The sequence below is a fragment of the Castor canadensis genome, chromosome 3 (genome assembly GCF_047511655.1).
Source record: "Castor canadensis chromosome 3, mCasCan1.hap1v2, whole genome shotgun sequence".
NCBI classification, from domain to species: domain Eukaryota; kingdom Metazoa; phylum Chordata; class Mammalia; order Rodentia; family Castoridae; genus Castor; species Castor canadensis.
Window position 1 is genome coordinate 193,221,557 of NC_133388.1, and position 22,693 is coordinate 193,244,249.

The following is a 22,693-nucleotide window of genomic DNA, read 5'->3' on the forward strand; positions in this document are numbered from 1 at the left end:
ATTGGCCCATAGTTCTCTTTTTTGGATGTGTCTTGGTCTGCTTTTGGGATGAGTGTAATACTGGCTTTGTAGAATGAGTTAGGCAGTGTTCCCTCCCTTTCTATTTCATGGCTTAGTTTAAGGAGGGTTGGTATTAGTTCTTTTTTAAAGGTCTGAGAATTCAGCAAAGAATCTGTCAGTTACTGGAATTTTGTTTTTTGGGAGACTCTTTATTGCTGCTTCAATTTCATTTCATGTTATAGATCTGTTTAGGTGGTTATTATCCTCTTGGTTCAATTTTGGATGGTCATAAATATCTACAAATTTGTCCAGTTCTTTATAATTTTCAAATTTATTGAAATATGGGTTCTCAAAGTACTATGTGATGATTCCCTAGATTTCCTTGGTGTTTGTTGTTATCTCCCTTTTTGCATTTCTGATTTTACTGATTTGGGGTATTTTCCCTCCTCATTTTAGTCAGATTTGCCAGGGGCTTGTCAATCTTGTCTATTTTTTCAAAGAATCAGTTTTTTATTTCATTGATTCTTTGTATGGTTTTTTTGGGGGAGGTCTCTATTTTATGTTTTGGCCCATATTTTATTATTTCTCTCCCTTTGCTTGTTTTGGGTTTATTTTTCTAGGCATTTGAGATGTAACATTAGGTAGCTTATTTAAGATCTCTCTGTCCTTTTAATATATGAGTCATGGCTATAGCCTTTCCTCTTAGGGCTGCCTTTTCTGTGTCCATAAGTTCTGGTAGGTCATGTTTTCATTTTCACTAACTTCCAGGAACCTTTTAATTTCCTTTTTTATTTCATCAATGACCCACTGAAGACTGAAAGTAGATCTTACTCTCTTATCTTATGCAAAAGTCAATTCAAAACAGTTCAAATATCTGAATATAAGACTTCAAACTTTGAAACTACTACAGGAAATCATAAGAAACACTTGAACATATATGCATAGGCAACTATTTTTTAAATAGGTGTCTAATTGCCCTGGAAATAAGAATAATAGCTGACAAATGTGAATACATCAAATTAAAAAGTTTCTGCACATTGATGGAAACAATTACTAGAATGAAGGGACAATCCATAGAATGTGAGAAAATCTTCACAAACTATTCAGCACATGTACATACAGAATATACAAAGAGCTACAAAATTTAAACACCCAAAGAACAAATTATTAATCCAATTAATAAGTGCACAAATGAATTGGAGAATTTTGAAAAGAAGAAACACAATGGAGTATTATTCAGCTCTAAGGAAGAATGAACTTAGGTCATTTGAAAGAAAATGGATGGAATTGGAGATCATTATATTAAACAAAACAATCCAAGCACAAAAAGCCAAATATTGCATGTTTTTGTTCATACATGTAATCTATACCCAAAATGATAATAATAGTTATAACAACAATAATGAAATGACAGGGAATCAGGATACAAGGGAAAATGCCAGTGAGCATTGGGAGGAAGAAGAAGAGGTTGTTGAGGGATGAGAATGTTCAGGTTAAATGTACCAATTTCCTGGCATGGGGTACAGTAGTAACGTACTCACTCAGCATGTGTGAGGTCCTGGGTTAGATCCACAGTACTGCAAAGACAAAACAAAACAAAATCAAAGAAATATAAATCTCCTCAAGTATTTATCATTTCTTTATGTGACAGCATTCAAAATCATTTCTTCTAAGTTTTTTGAATGTACAATATATTATACTTCTGTAGTCACCCAAGTGCAGACACTTGTGTCCCAAGTGCTCAACAAAGCACTGTATGAACGAGATCACATTTTATAGACATTATTATAATCACACCTTTATACTTTGCAAATCATTTATGTCATATGTATGCATATATAATAATTCTTAGGGATGATATGTATACATACATGTAATATTTCTTAGAAATGGAGAACTTAAGAGTAAGGAATCTCAGAAATGCTAAGTAATTTTCCTAAAATCATAGAGAAAGACTTTAAACTCTGGTCTATTTAGTAACAGAAGCTGCACTCCTAACTTCTTTTGAAAATGTCACCCAGAGAATAAATAACAACTTTGCAAATTACTCAGAGAATTGCAGCCAGAATGGAGATCCAACTCATGTCCTGATTTTCAGCCCGGTACCTACTTCTTCATTCATATTTATAACATTTGATAGACAAAGCTTATATTTTTAAATGCATACTTATATATTCATTTTCTGTTAATCTATTGCAATCATACAGCCTATTAATTTTCCTTTTTTAAGGTTTGTTAACGTACAGAAATGTGGTTGACTTTTGTGTATTAATCATCTATCCTCTACTTTGTTGAATTAACATTAAAATTGACTCTTTTTTGGGATTTATTAAAATTTCCATGTAAGCAATTATATCATCTGAAAACAAGGTCATTGTATTTCTTTCCAATCTATATATTTCTGGTTTCTTTTTTCTTGCCTTATTGAACATGGTAGAACTTCTACTACTATGAATGGAAATAGTGTGAATGGCCATCCTTACCTTTATTGCCATTATTTACTTTAAAAGGAGAGCATTCAGTCTTTCATCATTAAAACATTGTTAACTGTAGACTTTTTTGTAAGTGTTATTGTGTCATGTTGAAGTAACTCTCCACCAGGGTTGGGTTTTGTCAAATAGTTGTTCTTATTTCAGTTGATATGAGCATGTAACATGATGATATACCACCATGGAAATCCTTCTTCACTTTTGTGGGTTGTTATTATAATAATTCCTCATTGCCTTTTTTTAACCTTTTTAAAAAAAAAAATCTGACTCCTTTGCATATATTGTTTTCCCTATTGATTCTGACTGTGGAGGAGGAACGAGTTCACCAGAACAGTCTGCTAGATGTCTCCACATGGAGGAAAGTATTCTTGAACCTACAGTGTGGGCATTCAGAGGGGCTGAAAGTGATTCAGTCCTTTTGTCCTGATCTATTTGCCCAACTTTTATAAGGGAGAAAGAAGAATCACTTTTCTTAGTTCTTTGGGGACATTATTTCATGTTGGAAGTTTATTATTTGCACACAAAGTCTGAAAGGCAAATCACATTTGCAAATTATTTGTGGGCAAAATTTTATGTCTGAAGTTCACTATCTGCACATAATGAATATTATGTATAGGGCAAGTAGAATTTTTCTCGGGTTGGTAGAGTGGCTCAAGTGGTAGCATGCCTGCACAGTAAGCAAGATGTCCTGAAGCAAAACCCCAACACCATCAAAAAAAAAATTTCTATCTATTTAGAAGTTACACCAGTGTGACAAGGATGGGCTTTACCTAAATCATTTAGTGAAATTCAAATTACATAGCTGCTTTTTGGTAATTTGGTTATCATTGAGTACAGAAATGTAGGTGTATTTTGGTTCAATACATCTAGCCAGAATCCAACACTGAAGATTTATGGAATAAATTTAAATCACTTTTTCATGTTGTAAATATAAATTATTGTTAATTTCTGCTGCAAAGCAGAGATATTAAGCAATAATATGTATATGACTAACAAAGGCAGGTATGATTTAATGAATATCCTTGTACTTTAGCAAATAAATGTTTAAAGTAGAAAATTTAAGAATTTGTCTTATTTTCTTCAATATTTCTCCTCTCCTGTCCTAGGAAGGAAATGCTGTAACTTACCAAAAGCTCTTTTAGAAGACAGGTATATTGTAGAGTGATTATTTTCATACCTGACTTTGTACAAAATTAGAGCTTGAATGTTTCTATAGGAAAAAGTTTATGATAACCATTGCACTCTATAAAGCTCTTTATGGGATTCACATAGCATAAAAGTATAGTGAGACTTTACATGTCTTTCATGAAAGATATTTATTTTGTACTCAATTATATATTCTGTAGCATTTACTGCCAATTTTTTTTACTTATAAAATAACATCTACTAATAACTGAAGAAGATGGGATATTTCCCTCAGCTGGACTAAAGTTTAGATGTGCTCCTTCCCAATGTTAAAATATGGATCTCCTTTTCCTTAAGTAATATTCTTTAGAAAACTTAAGATGAAAATTTTGTCATTTCCTCCACTGAAATGTGAGAAAATATATTATAAACGTCCTACAAGTTTTACAACCAAGGAACATTTTTCTTGGAGACTTGGGAGCTATACTTTGAAATGTATTCATAATGAAGACATTGCCCCTCTCTCTGTGTCTCTACTGAAGGATGGGAACCTAACCGTAGTGAGTTCCAATTAGCAAATATAGATGATTTAGTCATGGATAAAGACATTTTCAAACTCAAGAATTAGCTCACAATGTTCCATGCATCAATATCCCCTAATATTTTCCAGTACTTTTCAATTACTCACACAGCTCTTAAATATATTTTCACCCTTTGTTTCAGCAGAGTTGATTTTAAACCTGATTCTGATCTCTCTCTTCCATTTCAAAAGCAATGAATAAGATCTTCCTCTAGTATTTAATTTTGTCCAGTGCAATTTTTACTATGACATTGTTGCTCCATTTTTGTGCAATCCTATTCTCACAAGGGCTTGGCAAATCAATATTAATGAGTTAGCTCCTAGTACTCAGATTAGGGTAAGAAAACAAATGTAAGCAGAAAGATAACTGAGAAAGAAATAGATAAATTATGGGTGGAAGATATGAGGAAGCAGGAACCAAAAAAATAAGCTTCCAAGCAGCAAGAGCCAGATCTGAAACAACAAATCAGTACTGGCCAGAGACCAAAGGATCCAGCAAATGTCTCAATCAAACAATCTCTCCATTTAAGAAACAGATTTTTCTAAACCAAATTTAAGAATTTGGCTTGCCTTCAATACAGATTATTTTTCCAATATATCTTCTCTCTTCTCATGACCTCCATTTTAGTGAACAATTACAACTGATCACAGAGAAGCAATCACATAGAACATAGTCATGTGGGGATTTCATGAAAGCAGAGGATCAAGGCAGACAACTCATTTTTTAAAATATTTGGATAGTGAGAATGACATACAAGCATTGATATTTGCCATGCTTTGTAGTATCACTCATTTCCCATTCCCCAAAACAATTTCTGCAAGTGTTGGATTTCAAGCTGAGTCAATGGTTTTTATGAGCAATGAAAAAAAAGCTAATATTTCATTATGGTTACATTTAGCACAACATTGCTTCTGCAAAAATTTGTAAAATTCTATTGATGCTAGTCATTTTTGCTTTCTTTGATATAAAAGTTTGCAACAGAATCTTTAAATTGAGAATGTAAGTGTTGTCTAAGATAAGGTCACAGTACGTGAGATAAAGGGAGGGAAGGTTTCTTACAGTAAAAACAATTTTGGAAAATGATTGTCAAAATAGAAACAGCTAATGTCAACGCCTATGACCAGCTTTGAGGCAAATATTATGCTAGAAAAAGAATCATGATTTTTCTGTGATTAATGGTGTTACTACTAGAAGGGGAAATATGACCAATGAATACTGATGGGCTTTGGGGACACCACAGTTGGAAATATCCATGATGAATTAATTGCCTTTTCCTCCATTCTTATCTATTTATCTACCTTGCTCCATCAATAGTCAACATTGATTAATTTTATATAAATTAATCTATATAATGCAAATTTATTCATTCAACATAAATGAATCTTTTCTATAAACTCAATACTTAATTTGAAATTGAACATAAAATCAAGTAAGTATAGACTCAGATTTCCACAGTTGGTGGAGTCAAACCATGAGTTATTTACTTTATCCTTTATGGTATCTGAGGACCTGGGAGTAACTTGAACAAAATAATAAAAAGTCACACCACTTTAATGTTTTAAGTTAAATTATTTTCAAATAATACATAATAACATAAAAATGTACATACTAATGAGGCACCTTGTGATGTTTTCATGCATGGATATATTGCATAATGTTTAAATGAAGTTAAACATATTTATTCAAGTAAGAGCTTTTATGTTAATCTAGGTCATTTTATTTAATACTTCATAACATAGGAAGAGCTAAAGATTTTAATGTTTGTATTGTGTGGTTGAGGAAGCTAATTCTATTATGCATACATTTTCTATTTATTTACACCAGGGCATTAACTCAGAAACATATATTTACAATGCAGTTAAGAATTTAAATGAACCTAAATTGCATTGAGTTGTTGAGATTTGCAGAGCAATGATCCCTGCTTATAAATTGCATTCAGTCAACAGGTAGCTTCAATGGTTACAGAGGAAAGAGAAAGTGTGTATTTCTATAATACATATTAAGTAATAAGATATTATTTTTACTGTGGAAATAGTTATTCATAAATAAATAGTAACAGGTATTTAACATGAGTGGCTGGGAAGTGAAAGTATTGGATGATGATTGGGGAATTAAAATCAGAAATGATTAATCAAGAATTACAGCTATGTACAGCATAGGTCACATCAGGGTTGGTGATGCAACTTTGGAGCAAGAAAACAAAATCTCCATTATTTTTAATATTATTTCTTGGCCTATCAAGATTTTTTCTGAGAATAATAAAGCAACGAAAAATAGCAACAGACTTCTGTCTTTTTCCTTTTTCAGTATAATTTCCCCCTATATCTAAAGTATATAGGTGAAAACTTCATCATGGATCCTTTCCTTAATATTGTAGCCAAGAGGAATGGTGATCTATGAATGGAAGAATTCCCATATTTAATTCAGAATCAAATTTATTATTCAATTATTCTTTGTTAATAAGTTTACTTACTCAGTAAACAATTTTGAACATTCTTGCTTTATGACAGAATAGTTAGCAAAATAAGGATTCAGAACAGTACATCCCCAATAAAAAGCAGAGAAGAAGCAAAAGCATGGGGGGCATTGGATATATGTATTACGGGCTGGAAGGACAGAGCAGTAGGGTGAGACAGTTCTTAATGGGAAACCTGGAAAAATTTAAGAGTAGATGTAATGCATTTCAAAGAAACTATAATATTAATTCAGGGAATTATGAAGGGTTAATAAAGTAAAGCAATTTGAAATATCAAGAATACTTCATAATGTTTTTATAGGTTATTCACATTAGATAGTACCAACCTTGGTTCTAGTGAAACATTCAAAATAAGAATGACTTCAACATGTTAGAGTTTTGTTCCTGGTAATACATGAAAGCAGTCAAAAGCCAGTATATTTATCAGGAACCCAAGATCCTTCCACACAACTGGTCTATTATCCTCAACTCAGCTTCCAGCTTCTAGATCAGGATAGCTTTTCCAGACCATGTAGCAAATCTGAGTCCCAGAGGTAAACATGCAGAATATTTTTTTTTATTGCTAATCTCTCTCTCTCCCTTTCTCTCTCTCTCTCTCTCCCTCTGAACCTCCCTCTTCCCCCTCTCTGATATTCCAGGGACTGAGTTAAGCCCTCAAAATAAAACAATGAATAAAACTCACTCTTCAGGAATTGCTTTTTCTTTATAAGAAGTGGTTAAGGTTTAGGGCTGGACATAGTGACACATTTCTGAAATCTCAGCTACATGAGAAGCATAGGTTGGAGGACTGGCCAGCCCTGGCAAATTTAATGACACCCTATTTCAAAACATAAGCTTGGCACATACCTACAATCCCAGCTACTCAGGAAGCTGAAATAGGGAGATCTAGTCTTACACTGCTCTGGGTAAAAATGTGAGAAGTTATCTGAAAAATAAACTAAAGAAGAAAGGAATTGGGTGTTACTCAAGTAGTAGGGCACTTGCTTGCCAAGTGTGATGCCTGAATTCACACCTCAGTATGGTATATAAATAGATAAATAAAATAATGGTAGGGTTTTATACCAGATACATCTACATATATATTTAATAGATTAAATATTTGGAGGGAAGCAATATAAAAACGTATCTTCATTTCTTATTTATGTAGCCAACTTTGTATTTAGCAGAGCCTTTAAATAACCAAATGGTAGAAATGATCAAATTTCACTTTCCACATGCAAGTTGGAAATGCCTTTTTAAAATCTAAGGAAGTATAAGGTGATTAGGAATTCAGAGGAGCAGGAAAGGGTAAAAATAGGAATACTGGAAAGTAAAGTTGGCAAAAAGACTAATCGAACCATACCAATTTATGGCATAGTCTAGGAATAACCTGTAAAACAAGAACTAAAAGACCAATTAGAATCTTGATTGCCCCCCACCTCTGTATTACACAAAGATGTCCCACATTCATCCTCATCTTCAACTTTAATGGAGTGCTGTGTCTCCAAGGAGCACACAGCAGAGTTATGCATCTGAGCCATGGGTATCCTATTGTTGACTTATATAGAGTTCTTAGTCATTAGTCTTAGCAATTTAGTAGCTTAGTTAATCCAACTTGCTTCACAAATTTATGACTAAGTTGTTAGTGATTCAGTGATGTGCTATACCCACAACAACGCACAGAGATTGTGCAAATCACAATCTCTGGCAAATCACAATCTCTGACTCTAAAAAACTCGAAAACTAGAGTCAAAATATATTCAGTGATAGGGCACAGGTAATTGAAAAGCACTCTGAAGCTGCATACAGTAGGTATACGTGTGAGGTTGCCTTTTTAGTTTATGTTCAGGAAGGAACCTCTACATCTCAATACACACATGAGATTTCAGAACAACTGATTCAGTTTTAGAGTGGAACAGGAGAATATAATATTTCTAGAGAGCATAGACTGGGCCACCTGGCTAAACTTTGAGGCTGAGATTAGGAGAATGCTGCATGGAAGTGTCTGTACCTGTCAAACTAGGGGAGATCAAATGCAGAAGAAAAATGGTGATCGCAGGAAACACCTTAAGTTAAGGCATTTATATAGCATCATATTTGTAATGAGACAATAGCACTTCCATACAAACAGGACAACAAACAAAAAGTCTGATGGATAATGAAGGGGATAAAAAATATCTCAATTTCTAGCTCAGTAGAATGATAAGAATGATGAATAAGATGAATGAAAACATGCATAAGCACTGCAATGAAATCAAAGAGAAATCAATAAATAGCTAAATAAATTCAAAGATATACAAAGAAACATTTGGATGAACTAAAAAAATATATAAACAGTTGAATGAACTCTAGGAGGATCCAAATAAACAGCTAATGTAAGTGATAAAGACAATGTAAGACATAAAGAGGAATGCAATGAATATAGAAAGCCTGAAAAAAATCTGGTTGAATCTCTGTACAAGAAAAGCTCCTTAAGTCTAAAAAAAAACATCAATTAAAAGTCTTTTCAGCAGACTGAATCAAATAGAAGACAGAATATCAGGGTTTGAAGACAAAGTTGATATAAAATAAACATCATATGCATATATAGAAAAAATAATGAAGAAATATAAATGTAATACACAAGAAATCTTCAACTTCATTAAAAGACCAAACCTATGAAGCATGGGTATTAAAGAAAGAGAAGATTGCAAGCTAAAGTTGTAGGAAAATATTAAATAAAATAGTAGTAGGATGCTTCCCAAATCTAGAGAAAGAGATGTCCATCCAGATCCAAAAAGTCTCTAGGACTCCAAGCAGACAATATCAAAATAGAAATGCTCTGCTGCATATTGCAGTTAAGACATTTAACTACAGAGAACAAGGAAAAATATTGAAAGCTACAAAGAGAAGTTACCTATAAAGGCAAACCCAGAAGAATAACAGCAGATTTTGTAAAAGAAACCTTGAAAGGAAGGAAGGCATGGAATAAGTTTTTTTAAGCAGTGAGTCTACCCAGAAAAACTATTATTCATGATTGCAGGATAAATAAAAACCTTCCATAATAAACAAAAACTAAAGCATTTATGATCACTAGGAAAATAGGAGACACCTATTCTGTGTGTAGGTACATGGAAGCTGAAGACAATAATACTCATGAATGTATGGAACTGAATCCCACTAGATGAGTAAATAAGGAAATTAAGAGTAGGAAAGAATCAAAGACTCAAGAAACAACAAAATGGCACACATCTTATAGTATTAACACTGAATATTAATCATCTGAATTCCTATAATTAAGAGACATAGCATGGCAACCTGGATTAGAAAGCAAGACCCTATGATTTGTTGCCTACAAGATAACACTGAAAAAACCAAACACTTGCTTAAAGTGAAAGGGTGGAAAAAAATTTCCAACAAATGGACCCTCAAAACAGGCATATCTCATATATAATAAAGTAGACTTCACACCAAAATTAGTGCAAAGGGACAAAGAAGGCCACTCCATATTAATAAAGGGAACAATACACCAAGAAGAAAATAACAATTGTAACATGTATTTACCAAATTTTGGTGCACGTACTTCATTAAACAAGCACTTCTGTATTTAAAAGCACAAATAGACCACAGAACAATGATACTGAGACTCTCCAGTACACCACTGTCATCAATGATATCACCAGAGATCATCTAGGAAAAGATCAATAAAGAAACCTCAGGATTAAAAGACACTGTAGTTCAAATGGACTCAACAAACATCTACAGAGTATCTCATCCAGCAGCAGCACAATACTAATACTTTTCAGGAGTGCATGGAGTTTTCTCCAAAACAGATCATATCTTAGGACATAAAACAAGTCTTAGTAAATATAAGAAAGTTATAAAATCTTCCTGTTTTGTTTTACTTGTGTTTTAATTTATTTGTTTTTGTGGTGCTAATAATCAAACTCATGGTCTCACATATGCTAGGCAAGCTACACTTTTAAGCCCAGATTTTGGGTTTTAAACAATGAAATAATTCAGAAAAGCAAGAAGAAAAAATGGTTACTGAGACATGGGTATGAACATTTGCAGTTTTTTCACCCTTCTGTTACCAAGTGATCTGGTATTTCCGAGCAGTACTTTGTATTGGAATTTTCTGCAAACAGGGAAATGCCCTATATTTGTGCTGTCAAATAAGCTATCTGTAGGCACATGTGGCTTTTGTTCAAATATTATGTGGCTTGAGGGACTAAAGTCTCATTCATATAAAGCCATTTAATTCTTAATAAAAGTATCAAAAACTGTACATTGGAGGAAGGACAGTCTTTTCAATAAATGGGGCTGGGAAAACTGGAAATGCATTTATAGAAGGTTAGAACTTAATTCATATCTTTCACCCTGTGAAAAATTCACCTTGAATGGATCAAATATCTAAATGCAAAACCTAAAATTATGGAAATACTAGAAGAAAATATAGAGAAAGCCTTTCAAGATATCATTTCAGGCAATGATTTATTGAATGAGCCCAAAAGCACGGGCAACACAAAAAAAGATAAATCAGGTTACATCAAAATGAGGAGCTTTTGTACAATACAGAATACAGCACAGATGGGGAAAATATTTGCAAACACTTTATATATCCAGACTATATAAGGAGATCATAAAAACCTAATAGGAAAAAAGGATACAGTTAAAAATGGAGAATCTAAACAGACAATCTCAGAAGAAGAAGAAAATAGTCAGCACATAGAAGAAAAAGTGTTCAGTATCATTAGCTATCAGAAAGTGAAGATCAAAGTCACAGTGAGATATCTCTGCAGCAGTATTCATCACAGTTAATTATATAGGATCAACCAACCCAGGTGCCCACTGATGAGTAGATGGATAAGGAAAATGTGGCATATATACACAATGGAATAATTTAAGCCATAAAAAGAATGGAATGCATTTTTTTGCAGAACTGGAGGATATTATGTTAAATTAAATAAGTTATGTACACAAAGACAAATACTACCTATTCCCTCTAATGTATGGAAGTTAAAATTTAAGCTAATTATAATACAGTGATTACTAGTAATTGATGCTGAAGGACAGAGGGAGGTTGCCCATTAAGTCCTGAAGCTGATAGAAGGAATATGTTCTAGTGTTCTACAGCACTGTGTGGTAAATGTAATTCATGATAACTAGTTAGATGTTTTAGTATGGCCTGGAAGAGAAGGTTGCAAGGACTTACATAAAGAAATAAAAAGGATAAATCCTAATTACTCTGATTTTCTCCATGTATGCATGTGTTAAAATTTCACTTTGTACTCCATTAATATGTACACTTAAAAACGTTAACTAAAAATTAAAAGTTAATGTAAAAGTCTTCCTAATTTTACTTCATTTTAATTTGTTTAAATTTAAGTGGCAACATGTGGCTAGTAACACCAATGCATCTTTGGGAGATAGAACTGTATGAAAGCATACTAAGCAAGAAGTTCTGAAATCCAGTTTTCCCAGTACTATTCAAAAAAGATACTGTTTTTCTTAACAGTTCATGTTTTTGGTGCCTTTGTCATGAACCGGCTAGCCATAAGTGCTTGGTTTATTTCAAGATCATCTATTATAATTAATTTACCTGTGTGCTTGTTGCATAGAATATATATTTTAAATAAGTATATTTATTTGTGTATTTATTATTTTATTTATTTATTTTTGTTAGTACTCGGGTTAGAACTCAAAACATTGTGCTTATTTGGAAGAAGGTTTACCTCTTGAGCCACTCCTCCAGCACTGTTTCTTTGGCTATTTTTTGGATAGGGTGTGGCATTTTTCCCAGAATCTCTGACCATGATCATCCTCCCTCCTAGCTATGATCACATGTGTGCACCACCGGCCAAGCTTATTTTGTTGATATAAGGTCTCAGTAACTTTTTGTTTGGGATGTGTTCAAACTGGGATACTCCCTATTTCTTCTTCCAGAGTAGGTGAGATTTCAGGCCTGAGTCACTGCGGCTAGCTAAAAGGAGTATTTTTATAAAGGGAAAGTAAAGTCAAAAAATTTAGCAAATCAATTGAGGAGTTTTTCAATTATACGGTACTTTATATAGTACCAAATAGAAAAATTTAAATTAAATATTAGATCAAAAAGGATCATTAATACTGAAACATGGAACACTAAAATAAATGAAAGTAGAGAAGAGAGAAGATGAAGTGAGCAATCCTAACATTTATACAATTGTAGAAACAAAATAAAAAAAATAAGAACACAAACCTTGAAGAATCAATGCTTGAAAAATTAGTATCTTGGCTCCAAAAATAAAAAAGAAAAATATGCAAGCTCCAGATTAAGAATGCCTTTAGATCACAAGCTAAGTAAGTAAAAACAAACCATATAGACATATCACAATAAAACTGCTTAAATAACAATGAAAAGTGAAAGTGCTGAAAGCAACCAAATTGAAAAGGTGGAGATAAACTGGGAAAATGTGATTCAATAAATATCAGAAGGCCATTTAAACTTAGAAAGACAAAACCTGATGATTTGGAAGTTCTACACATTGAGAATTTATTCCTCAAACAAAGATAAGTAGCACCACCTTATAGAAATAAAAATAAACCACTTTGTCATTAACAGAGTTAGTTTAAGCTACACAATGTACACAATGCAAAGGTATTTGTTTTATAAATGTCATATAAATGAATATGATCCTAAGTTATGTGGCTTAAGATAAAAATGTAAAACATAGAATTCAGAAAGGTATATATTGCGAAGTATTTTTTTAAAAGCTGCTATTATAAAGTGACAACTACATCATAAAGAATAAGTAGATTTTAAGGGAAAAAAAGATGCTAAATATGCCCTAAGGTCCATGTGTTTTAAGGTTTGGTTCCAGGATGGAGATATTGCAAGGTGCTAGAACCTCTGGGAGATGGGGCTTTGAGGGAGATCCTTGGACCACTGAGGGTTTTGGGACCCTAGCCTTTTCTGTCACCACCTTTGCTTCCTGGCCTTGAAGTGAGCAGTTTCCCCAACTACAGGCTCCAAACCATCTCAATCCAGCACCCGACAAGAAGCACAGAGCCATAGGTCTGCCAGATCTTGGCCTGGACCCTCCAGAAATGTGAGCTAAATAAGCCATGACTTTTTGTAAGTTATTTATCTCAGGTACTTCGTTGCAGTAACTTGAAGCTGGCTAGTACAATGGAATATGTCACGACAGCATACTTAGTTTTTCAAAGAAGTAAGCATTCTTTTTTAAAATTCTATGGGGCTAGAGATGTAGCTTAGTGGTAGAGCACTTCCCTAGAATGCTAGAGGCCCTAGGATCTATCCCCATAGTGCTAATGACTGACTAACTAACTAACTAACTAACTAAATAAATAAATGAGTTTGCAAATATTAGAGGAAATAAAAATAACAGCAAAAAGCTGAGAATGTAGCTCAATTGATAGAGCACCACCTAGCAAGCAAGTAAACCTGAGTTCAAACTTTAGTACTACCAAGAAAAAAAAAATTAGCATTTAGCATCCCCTGTCCAAAGGACACATAACAACTGCTGTATCCCATTACCTACATCATAATACGGTGTGCTAATGAAATAAAATATTTAGAAAAATGCAGTAATGTTGGAACTTTAAGGAGGACTAAAAGATTCATAGTATCGCCATTGTTACAAAGACTACTTTTATACTAAATTATTATTCAACTAGTAATCAGTTAAAACGAAACATACACACTGAAGTTTGAAGATTAACAAAACATTAAAAACCATTGGTCAAAATAGAATTGCTCTCATTCCCTTTCTCTAAGTCTTTCTCTCCTTCCTGCCCTTCCTTTTTTTCTCTTTCTTACACAGATAAGATGAATTGCATAGCAATAAAGTCAAATATGCTGTAAGGAAACCTAAATATGAGTAAGCTAAGCATCTGACTCAGAAATCAGAAAAAGAGGCAGAAAATTGACATTAAGAAAGTAGAATTGAAAGTGATGACGATGATGTTAAAATAAGAGCAGAAATTAGACAAAAATGTTCTACAAATGTAGTTCAAAATGCTGAAAGCTGTTTCAAAGTTAAAAATCTAAAAGGATTGAGATTTTCTTCCAAATTAATCAAACCAAATGTCACAAAAGTCATGTTCAGGAATAAAATCATTAAATTATTCAAAAACAGCGAGTTCATTATAGAATCTTCACATATTAAATTGCTAGTAAGAAGTAAAATGAACTATTGTAGGCAAACATATTTTGGAAACTCAGGAAATAAATTGATTCCTAAGTTATACATCTCATTAACTTGACCTAAGAATTATTTTAAGATAAAATTTGAGTATCTCCCTAATGAATTTCACAGCTACAGCAATGACTATTGTAATTTTAACAGTCGTACACACTCTATTTCAGACCATAAAAACAAAAACAAAAAAATAGAATGTTCTTAAATTTAGTCATCAGGAAACACTTGAATTCAAACCAAGAAAGTATATAATAAGAAACAAAAAAATTAAACTAATGTTCTCTGAAGACATTAAAATAAAATCTGTAAGAAAACACAAGCTTACAAAGATAAAAGAACATATTAAAATGTAAATAAATATAGATTAATTGTGTATTCTAGTAGCAAGACCAGTTTAATCATTTGAGATGTAATTAATTATTCACCATAGCAATGAATGAGGGACGATAACCATCTTATTTTACTAGATGCAGGAAAAATGGGTGACTTTAAGTCTCACAACTTGCTAAATGATGTTCAAGGACATGGGTCTATGTCCACACCTCTACTTTCCATAGGTATGTCCTTGTCAAAGGAGTTGTTTTACTTCTATGAGTCACACATTCATACATCCCTTATCTGCACAAAAGTTCATTACAGAATTCTTGGAAATAATAGTTTGCTCATAATCACTGGCTCGATGTAAAGAAGTCCAGTTATTAAGGATCAGACCCATTAAGAGGTTTCACTAATTAGCATCATGTGGAAAAACATGAGTCAGTAGCAAGAAGTACACTCATATAAGAAGTGATAAAGTCATACAGAGCCACAAAAATTGTGAAAGTGAGAATGTAATTATGAAACATAAAATACATGAAAAATTTTTAAATGGCTAAAAGAAAGTCAGGCCTGATAACCTGCATAAATATTATGTTTAACACCTCAGTGACTTACCAACTAAGAATAAACTGGGAATGACAAATGGAAAACTGTGAAAGGACCTGAAGGAATCCACAGATAGTATAAAATACACCAAGTCAGTTGTTTGCCTTAAACTTCTCATGCAGGTAAATGACACAGTAGCCATTTGAGCAGGTGTCTTTCAAAGTTATTTCTTTGCTCTACATCATGTTGCATATTTTGGATTTGAAAAACAATTAATTTTGCCATTGTCATAATAAACATGTAATGGCAACTTCCTATAAAATATACTGATGTCAACATCAGAACAGTAAATCTTTTATATCACTGTAAGCGCATGCGTTTTCTTCTATTACTTTATCATTGATGTGTCTTCATATTCTCTGTAAAAAAAGTCTAAATTTATTGTGTGTTCCACAAGAGGAAAAGACAATCACTTGGAAGAAAATATCAAATGAAGGTTGAAGATAATAAGAGAAACTTCCCAAGAATTCAGTCTGCAAGTTATCTCTTTAAACAAAATTAATTGCAGTGTCATCATCAATTTCATAAAGATGTTTATGATGAGGATCCAAAAGAATTTACTCCTTGGAATAAATGACAAGGTGACTAAATTATAGTTGGCATCCTGACTGGTCTCTCTTCTTTGGGTCTATGCAGTGTATGAGCAACACCCTCTCTCAGATGTTGGACAGAAGGTATTAAAAGGCCAATCTAAATGTCCCATTGGGCTTAAACTCTCCTAAATGGCCTTCACAGATTTTGTAATAAAGTGTTACAAGGCTATCTGTGCCCTGTTTCTAGTTCTTAGCTTTGCTAGTTGTTCTAACTCCTCAAATGGCATCAGGCATTTTTTTTTGGATGGATGTTTACCTCATCAGGATGATTAATGTGACTCCTTTCTCTAACTGAAAGACTGATATCAAGGAACAATTTCTCCCCAAATTTTCTTGTCCTTCCTTAATGTCTCAGCAAGGTCTCAAAGAGACTGGTGTAGACTATAACATACAAAACAAAATCAGTGTATATGTGTTGAATGAAAAAAAAGATGATTAAGCAGAATAAATATATTGATGATTACATTGACGGTAACTGTAACATTCATCTAGCTAAGCAAAAGAATACTGGTAGTTTTTTTTATATGATGAAAGGAAAAGAACCAATATAATTTTTCATAGTGGTAGGAAAATACACTTGACCTAAGATCTTTTTTGTATTAACCTCATTGGGCTGATTTATCACTCTTTTGTCTTTTCATGACAAAGAATAAAAAGGAACTGGTGGTATTAGCCGTTATTTCCTTTAGTACCCTTCATCAAATGCAATGGTTTACCAGAGATTATTTGCTAATAAAGGCTGTTGGATTTTTATCAATCTTATGACCCCAGGCCTTTGGAAAGTATCAACTATAAAGGATAAAAATCTGTTGAGTGAATGAAATGGTGAACAAGTAAGTAATTTATATTTCTGAGAGACAGAAATCTCAGCCAAAGATCAGAGCAGAAATGAAATAGTAATTAGAAAAAGCAAATCTAGAAAAGTTCAGCAAGACTGACTTTTGTCTTATTTATTTTTAAATAGTAAATTGACAAAACTTTGGCTAGAATGCTATAGTCTGAATCTGAAATAACCCACATGTTAAAGATATGACCTCCATAGTTGTTGTATTGGAATTTGGGGCCTGGGATCATTGGACTTATGCCTTTGAAGGGGATTTTTGGACCTATTCTCTTCCTCACTCTTCTAATTCCTGGTCACATGTTAAACTGTTTTGCTCTGCTGCAAGCAGTCATCTTGATGCAATGTCTCACAAAAGGCCAAATAAAATAAATAAGTCTTTTCAACTTTATTTGTTGGTTATCTCAATTGCTCAAAATAGTGATGAAAACTTGTCTAATAAAAGAGGCAAGAAAAAGAAAGAAAAATTTAATCATTATAAATCATAAATGAAAAAGAAGACATGACAATTGACATAAAAGAAATGCAAAAGATCACAAAAATTATGAACAAGTATAAGCTGACAAAGTGAATAATTCAAAAAATATATTGCTAAATACTTAAACTTATCAAAACTGAATTGTGAAGTGATAAAAATATGAACAGGCCAGTAATTAATAAGACTATTCAATCAATAATAAACACCCCCCCAAAAAAAATCACAGAACTAAATAACTTCACAAGTGAATTCTACCAAGCATATAAAGAATTAATGTCAATATTCCTCAAAACGATATTTTTTAACCTCCGTCTATTCACTCATCGTAGACATAGACTAATAGACTTACACATCATGACACATGAAAACAATGATGTTAATTCAGAGTTTACTCTTTGACAAACCACCTTTTTGCCTTTTTTGTAAACTAGTCATCTAGAATTCTCCCTAGAGGACAAGATAGACTTAAAACTTTTCATTCTTAAACAAATCACAACAGAAAATACCCTGTTTTCTCTGTGTACATTGCATTCCTTCTCTCTGTTGACTTTGAAAATAGTTTTTCTTTTTATAGTTCTTTAAAATGTGAAATTACATTCTTTCTTTTAGGCCTTTTTTTTAATTATAAGGAATTTGATATATACAGAATATATCTTGACAGAAAAAGGCCATACATGTTAATGTATCATACTATACTCGACATCATGATATATAACATCTTGAACAAGGTAAGGGTACCACATTTTTCCCATCTTAGTCCTGGAATTCCTAAAGGAAACAACTAGAGGAGAAAAATAAATAAAAAGAATTTAAATTTGGAAAGAAATGAAGTTGTCTCTGTTTGTAGATGACCTAATCTTTATAAATACACAGAACTTTGAAGACAACATTTTATAAAGAGTTCCCAGAATAAATAAATGAATATGAATCCTATAAAATGACAAAACAAAAAATAAATACACAAAAATCAGCTGTAGTTGTATATACTAATGACAACTATTTAGAAAAGAATGATTTGATTACCAGGAACACGAAGAATAAAATGATAACAAAATACACTTTACCATAGACGTGAAAAATCTGTACTCTAAAACTATAAGGTATTAATGAAAGAAATTATAGACAACAAATAAATGAGATAGCCCATGTTCAAAGACTGGAAAAATTAATATTGTCAAAATGTCCATATTATCCACAACAATATACATATTCAATATAATCCCTCTGAATCTACAAATTAAATACAACTCCATCAAAATTTCAATAAATTTCCACATAAAAATCTTAAAATTTGCATAGAAATACAAAAAAGGTCAGGTTCAAAATGGTCAAGTCCAGAGACATCCCATTCCTTAATTTCTAACTATTGTGACTCTATCATAATTGCATGAATCATCATGCAAATGAAAATCAATGCCACAATCAAATATGATTTCACATCTGTTAGAATGGCCATCACCAAAAGATTCAGAGATAATCATTGGCCAGTGTGTGGAGAAAAACAAAACCTTTGTGTGCCCTTAACAGGAGCATAAATTGGTACTGCCATTGTAGAAAACAGGATGGAAGACCCTGAAAAAAAATTTAAATAGTGTTACCATGCAACCAAGAAGTCTAATTTCTAAGTATATATCCAAATCAAATGAAGTCAATATTCTCAAAGAGCTGTCTGCATCACAGTGTTCATTGTGTATTATTCACAATTTTTAAGACAGGAAAACAATCCAAGTGCCTATTGGAAGATAAATAAGTGTAGAAAATGTGCATATACATATGGATGTATACACACACATGCACTAGAATATTGTCCAGCCATGTTAAGTGAAAGCAACTTACCATTTGCAACAACATTCCTGAACATGCAAACATTGTGCTAAACACAGTAAACCAGACACAGAATACAAATACAGGATAATCTCACTTGTACATTGTATCTAAAAAGTTTGAATTCATCAATGAAGATATTAGAACAAAGGTTTCCAGATGTTGGGAGTGGGGGCAATGGGGAGATATTGGTAGAGGGGTATAAATTTTGATGTATAAGATGAAAAAGTTCTAACACTGTAATACAGAAAATCAGTAGAAATTGATATACTGATTGTAACAATTGTGGTACTCATTATAAAATACATATGTATGTCAAATCGTCACATCATACAAATTAATGTATATAAACTTTGTGAGTTAAATATTTTTAAATAAATTATAAAATTATTTCTAGAGCACTATATTGATATTCTATCATTTCATTTTCTTCTCTGCTATTATAATGATAGGGGAAATTGAGAAATTCACCTAACCTTTCTGTACTTCAAACTCCTTATTCACAAAGCAATGTTTTTCAATGGAATGATAACTTCTCTTCCTTTGTAAAATATTTGTGCTTTAATAACAATTGAGTGGTTCACTTCAATTTTATCCGATGCTCAACAAACAAGCACTTTTGTTTAATTCTGAATCACAGATACATCATTTTGTGCAACCAATGAAGTAAGAGCCATTTGTTTTTGGTCTATCTTTTAGTGTAGGGTTTGCATTTCATATAGTTTTAGAGCATCACTTCACAGTTCCCAGGATAAGGAAACAAAGTACCATATATATTTTTCTTATGAATTTTAATGATGAAATATTATATGGAGCAGACAAAGGTTATTAGCATACAATTAAATAATTAAATTTCCATTACATTTCAGGATAAAGCTAGGGTAGAGAATAAATTTATATAATTAAAGTGAGATTGCTACATTTTGTTAAATCACCTTTTATGGCTTAAAATGCAGAATTATTCATAATAATACCAGACTGTCCACCATTGGGGAAATCATTTTAATTTAGACAAGGCTTATCAAGGAAGATACAGACATTTCTAGCATTGTCTTCCTAAAGGGTGCTGTGGATCCCTTCTCTGTCACTTAATGTAGAATGAATAAAGCCCTTGTATGTGTCCTAGTGTTGATTGACAGAAGATAAGAACTCCAGTTGTGATGAAAAATTAGCAGGCCAATTTTACTTTCCACACAAATGTCATGTTTTTCATATTAAAAGCCTATGAATGGATGAACTGCTGCTTTTCTGTAAAACACATCAATTACAAAAAGCCCTTGGTAACTGCTCCTCTAGTTAAAGTACATTTGACTTTGAGAATTAACTGTATTTGCTCTTTCAATGGATGTTGAAGGAATAAAGTTTTAATGACTCAACCAGGGGATGAAAAGAAAAAACTATATATATCAAAAGATGGAAATTGAATAAAAATAACATTTGGCCTGAAATAGTTGGGATATGCATTAGAAAAGCAAAAAAGAAACAAAAAAAATTTAAGTGGCTTGAGTTTTTCTTAAAGGTATGTGGGATGTATTTATATTTATTTATGAATTTATTTACTTAACTGTCCTTTAAAAATGGTGCTGGAATAAATTGTGGGGACAGACACCTGTCTTAAACACTTAAGAACAGTTCTAAATGTTATTAAAGATATCACCTTCATGGCAAAAATCTTTTTTAACATACATGTATCTTATTTCTTTATATTCCAAATGCAGAAAGGAAAGTATATTAATGGAAACTTTCCCAATTTTATAGATAACTCCAAGTCTTTTTCATATTCCTTCAGAGAAAAGAAAAAAATCATAATTAAGATTTAAGAAAAAGAACTATGTTCATAGATCCTTGGATTAGAATTCTTCATTTTGTAAGCAGTGTTTATCACTTCTAAAGCCATAACTGTGCTTTCCTTAAAACCATATTTTCTCTAATGAGATTAAGGAAATAAGAGAAGTAAAGACCTAAACTGAGAAGTGTTCCCTAGAAATCTAATCAATGGGCATCGAGGGCCAACCTTTGACCGAAGTGAAGTAGGACTGTCAAAGTTTGGGGGAACAAAAATACTTAGCTCAACTTTCTTTTTTATATTGTCTCTTGCTGTTAGAATTTTGATAACTTCAATTTCAATTGCCTTGTGCAATTTTAAAGTAAAAATATGAGAATTAAATATCAGTTTAATAATTACAATTAAAACTATAATTGTGAGCTGCTTTTATATAAAGTACATCTTTTAGAAAGAACCCTTATAAGAGCTTCTGTAGTTAGCAAAGTCTACTTTTGTGAGTTAACCACATTTGCTCTTTAAGGACTCCATATAGAGGAATGCTTTTAAGAACTCTTAGTGGGCTAGAGTGCAAAACCAGATCTTAAGGGGATGAAGTTAAATATGGGTACTCTGGATGGAATGTAGTTAGCTAAACTGTTCATCAGAAGAAAAAAATGGAATTGTTGAAGCTTTAGCAAACTTGCCTAAATTGTACACACCTGAATCTCAGATAGCTGTAGAAGCAAACCATGAAGATTCAGTAAGACTCAGGGGTCTATGCACTCCTAAGTGTCTCCAAATTTCTTTGAAGGGAATGACCTGTCAGGTGTAAACAATATTCTCAACAACGTTAGGATGTCAGTCACTTTCTCTTTTGGTGCCATGAAGATTGCAAAGAGTAGTGATGACACAATGGTTGGACTCTTGCTATGTGTCAAGACAGTTGTACCAAAGGTCCTTGACGTTGTACCAAAGGTCCTTGACAGTCATATGTGATGAAGCAATAGCAGTTCATTATAAATTAATGAATGTCAGTTTATGATACATAGCTTTTCAATGTTCTGTGCAATAAAAAGGAAGGTAGCATAAGCCCTTCTGAAATTAAATGAATGTCACCAGAAAACACAGGTTTTAAAGGCAGTTTCCCTTAACACTGTCTGTTTTCTGTTTTGTTTTGATTTTATGTGAAGAAACTTTCTTTTTACTTGAATTATTACTAATGAAAACTATGCTTATCCACCTGTGTGTGCAGATGCTTTTTCAAAACAAAATTATTGCAATGAGCTTCTTATGACACATGGTAGAAGTAACTCAAAAAGAATCCATGACATTCTTAATAATTTTTGACAATTTAAAGGGAACTAAAACCAGTTTTTTTTTTCTCAAACAGTTTTCATTAGTATTCATTAGTTGCACAGGGGTATCCATTGTGATGTTT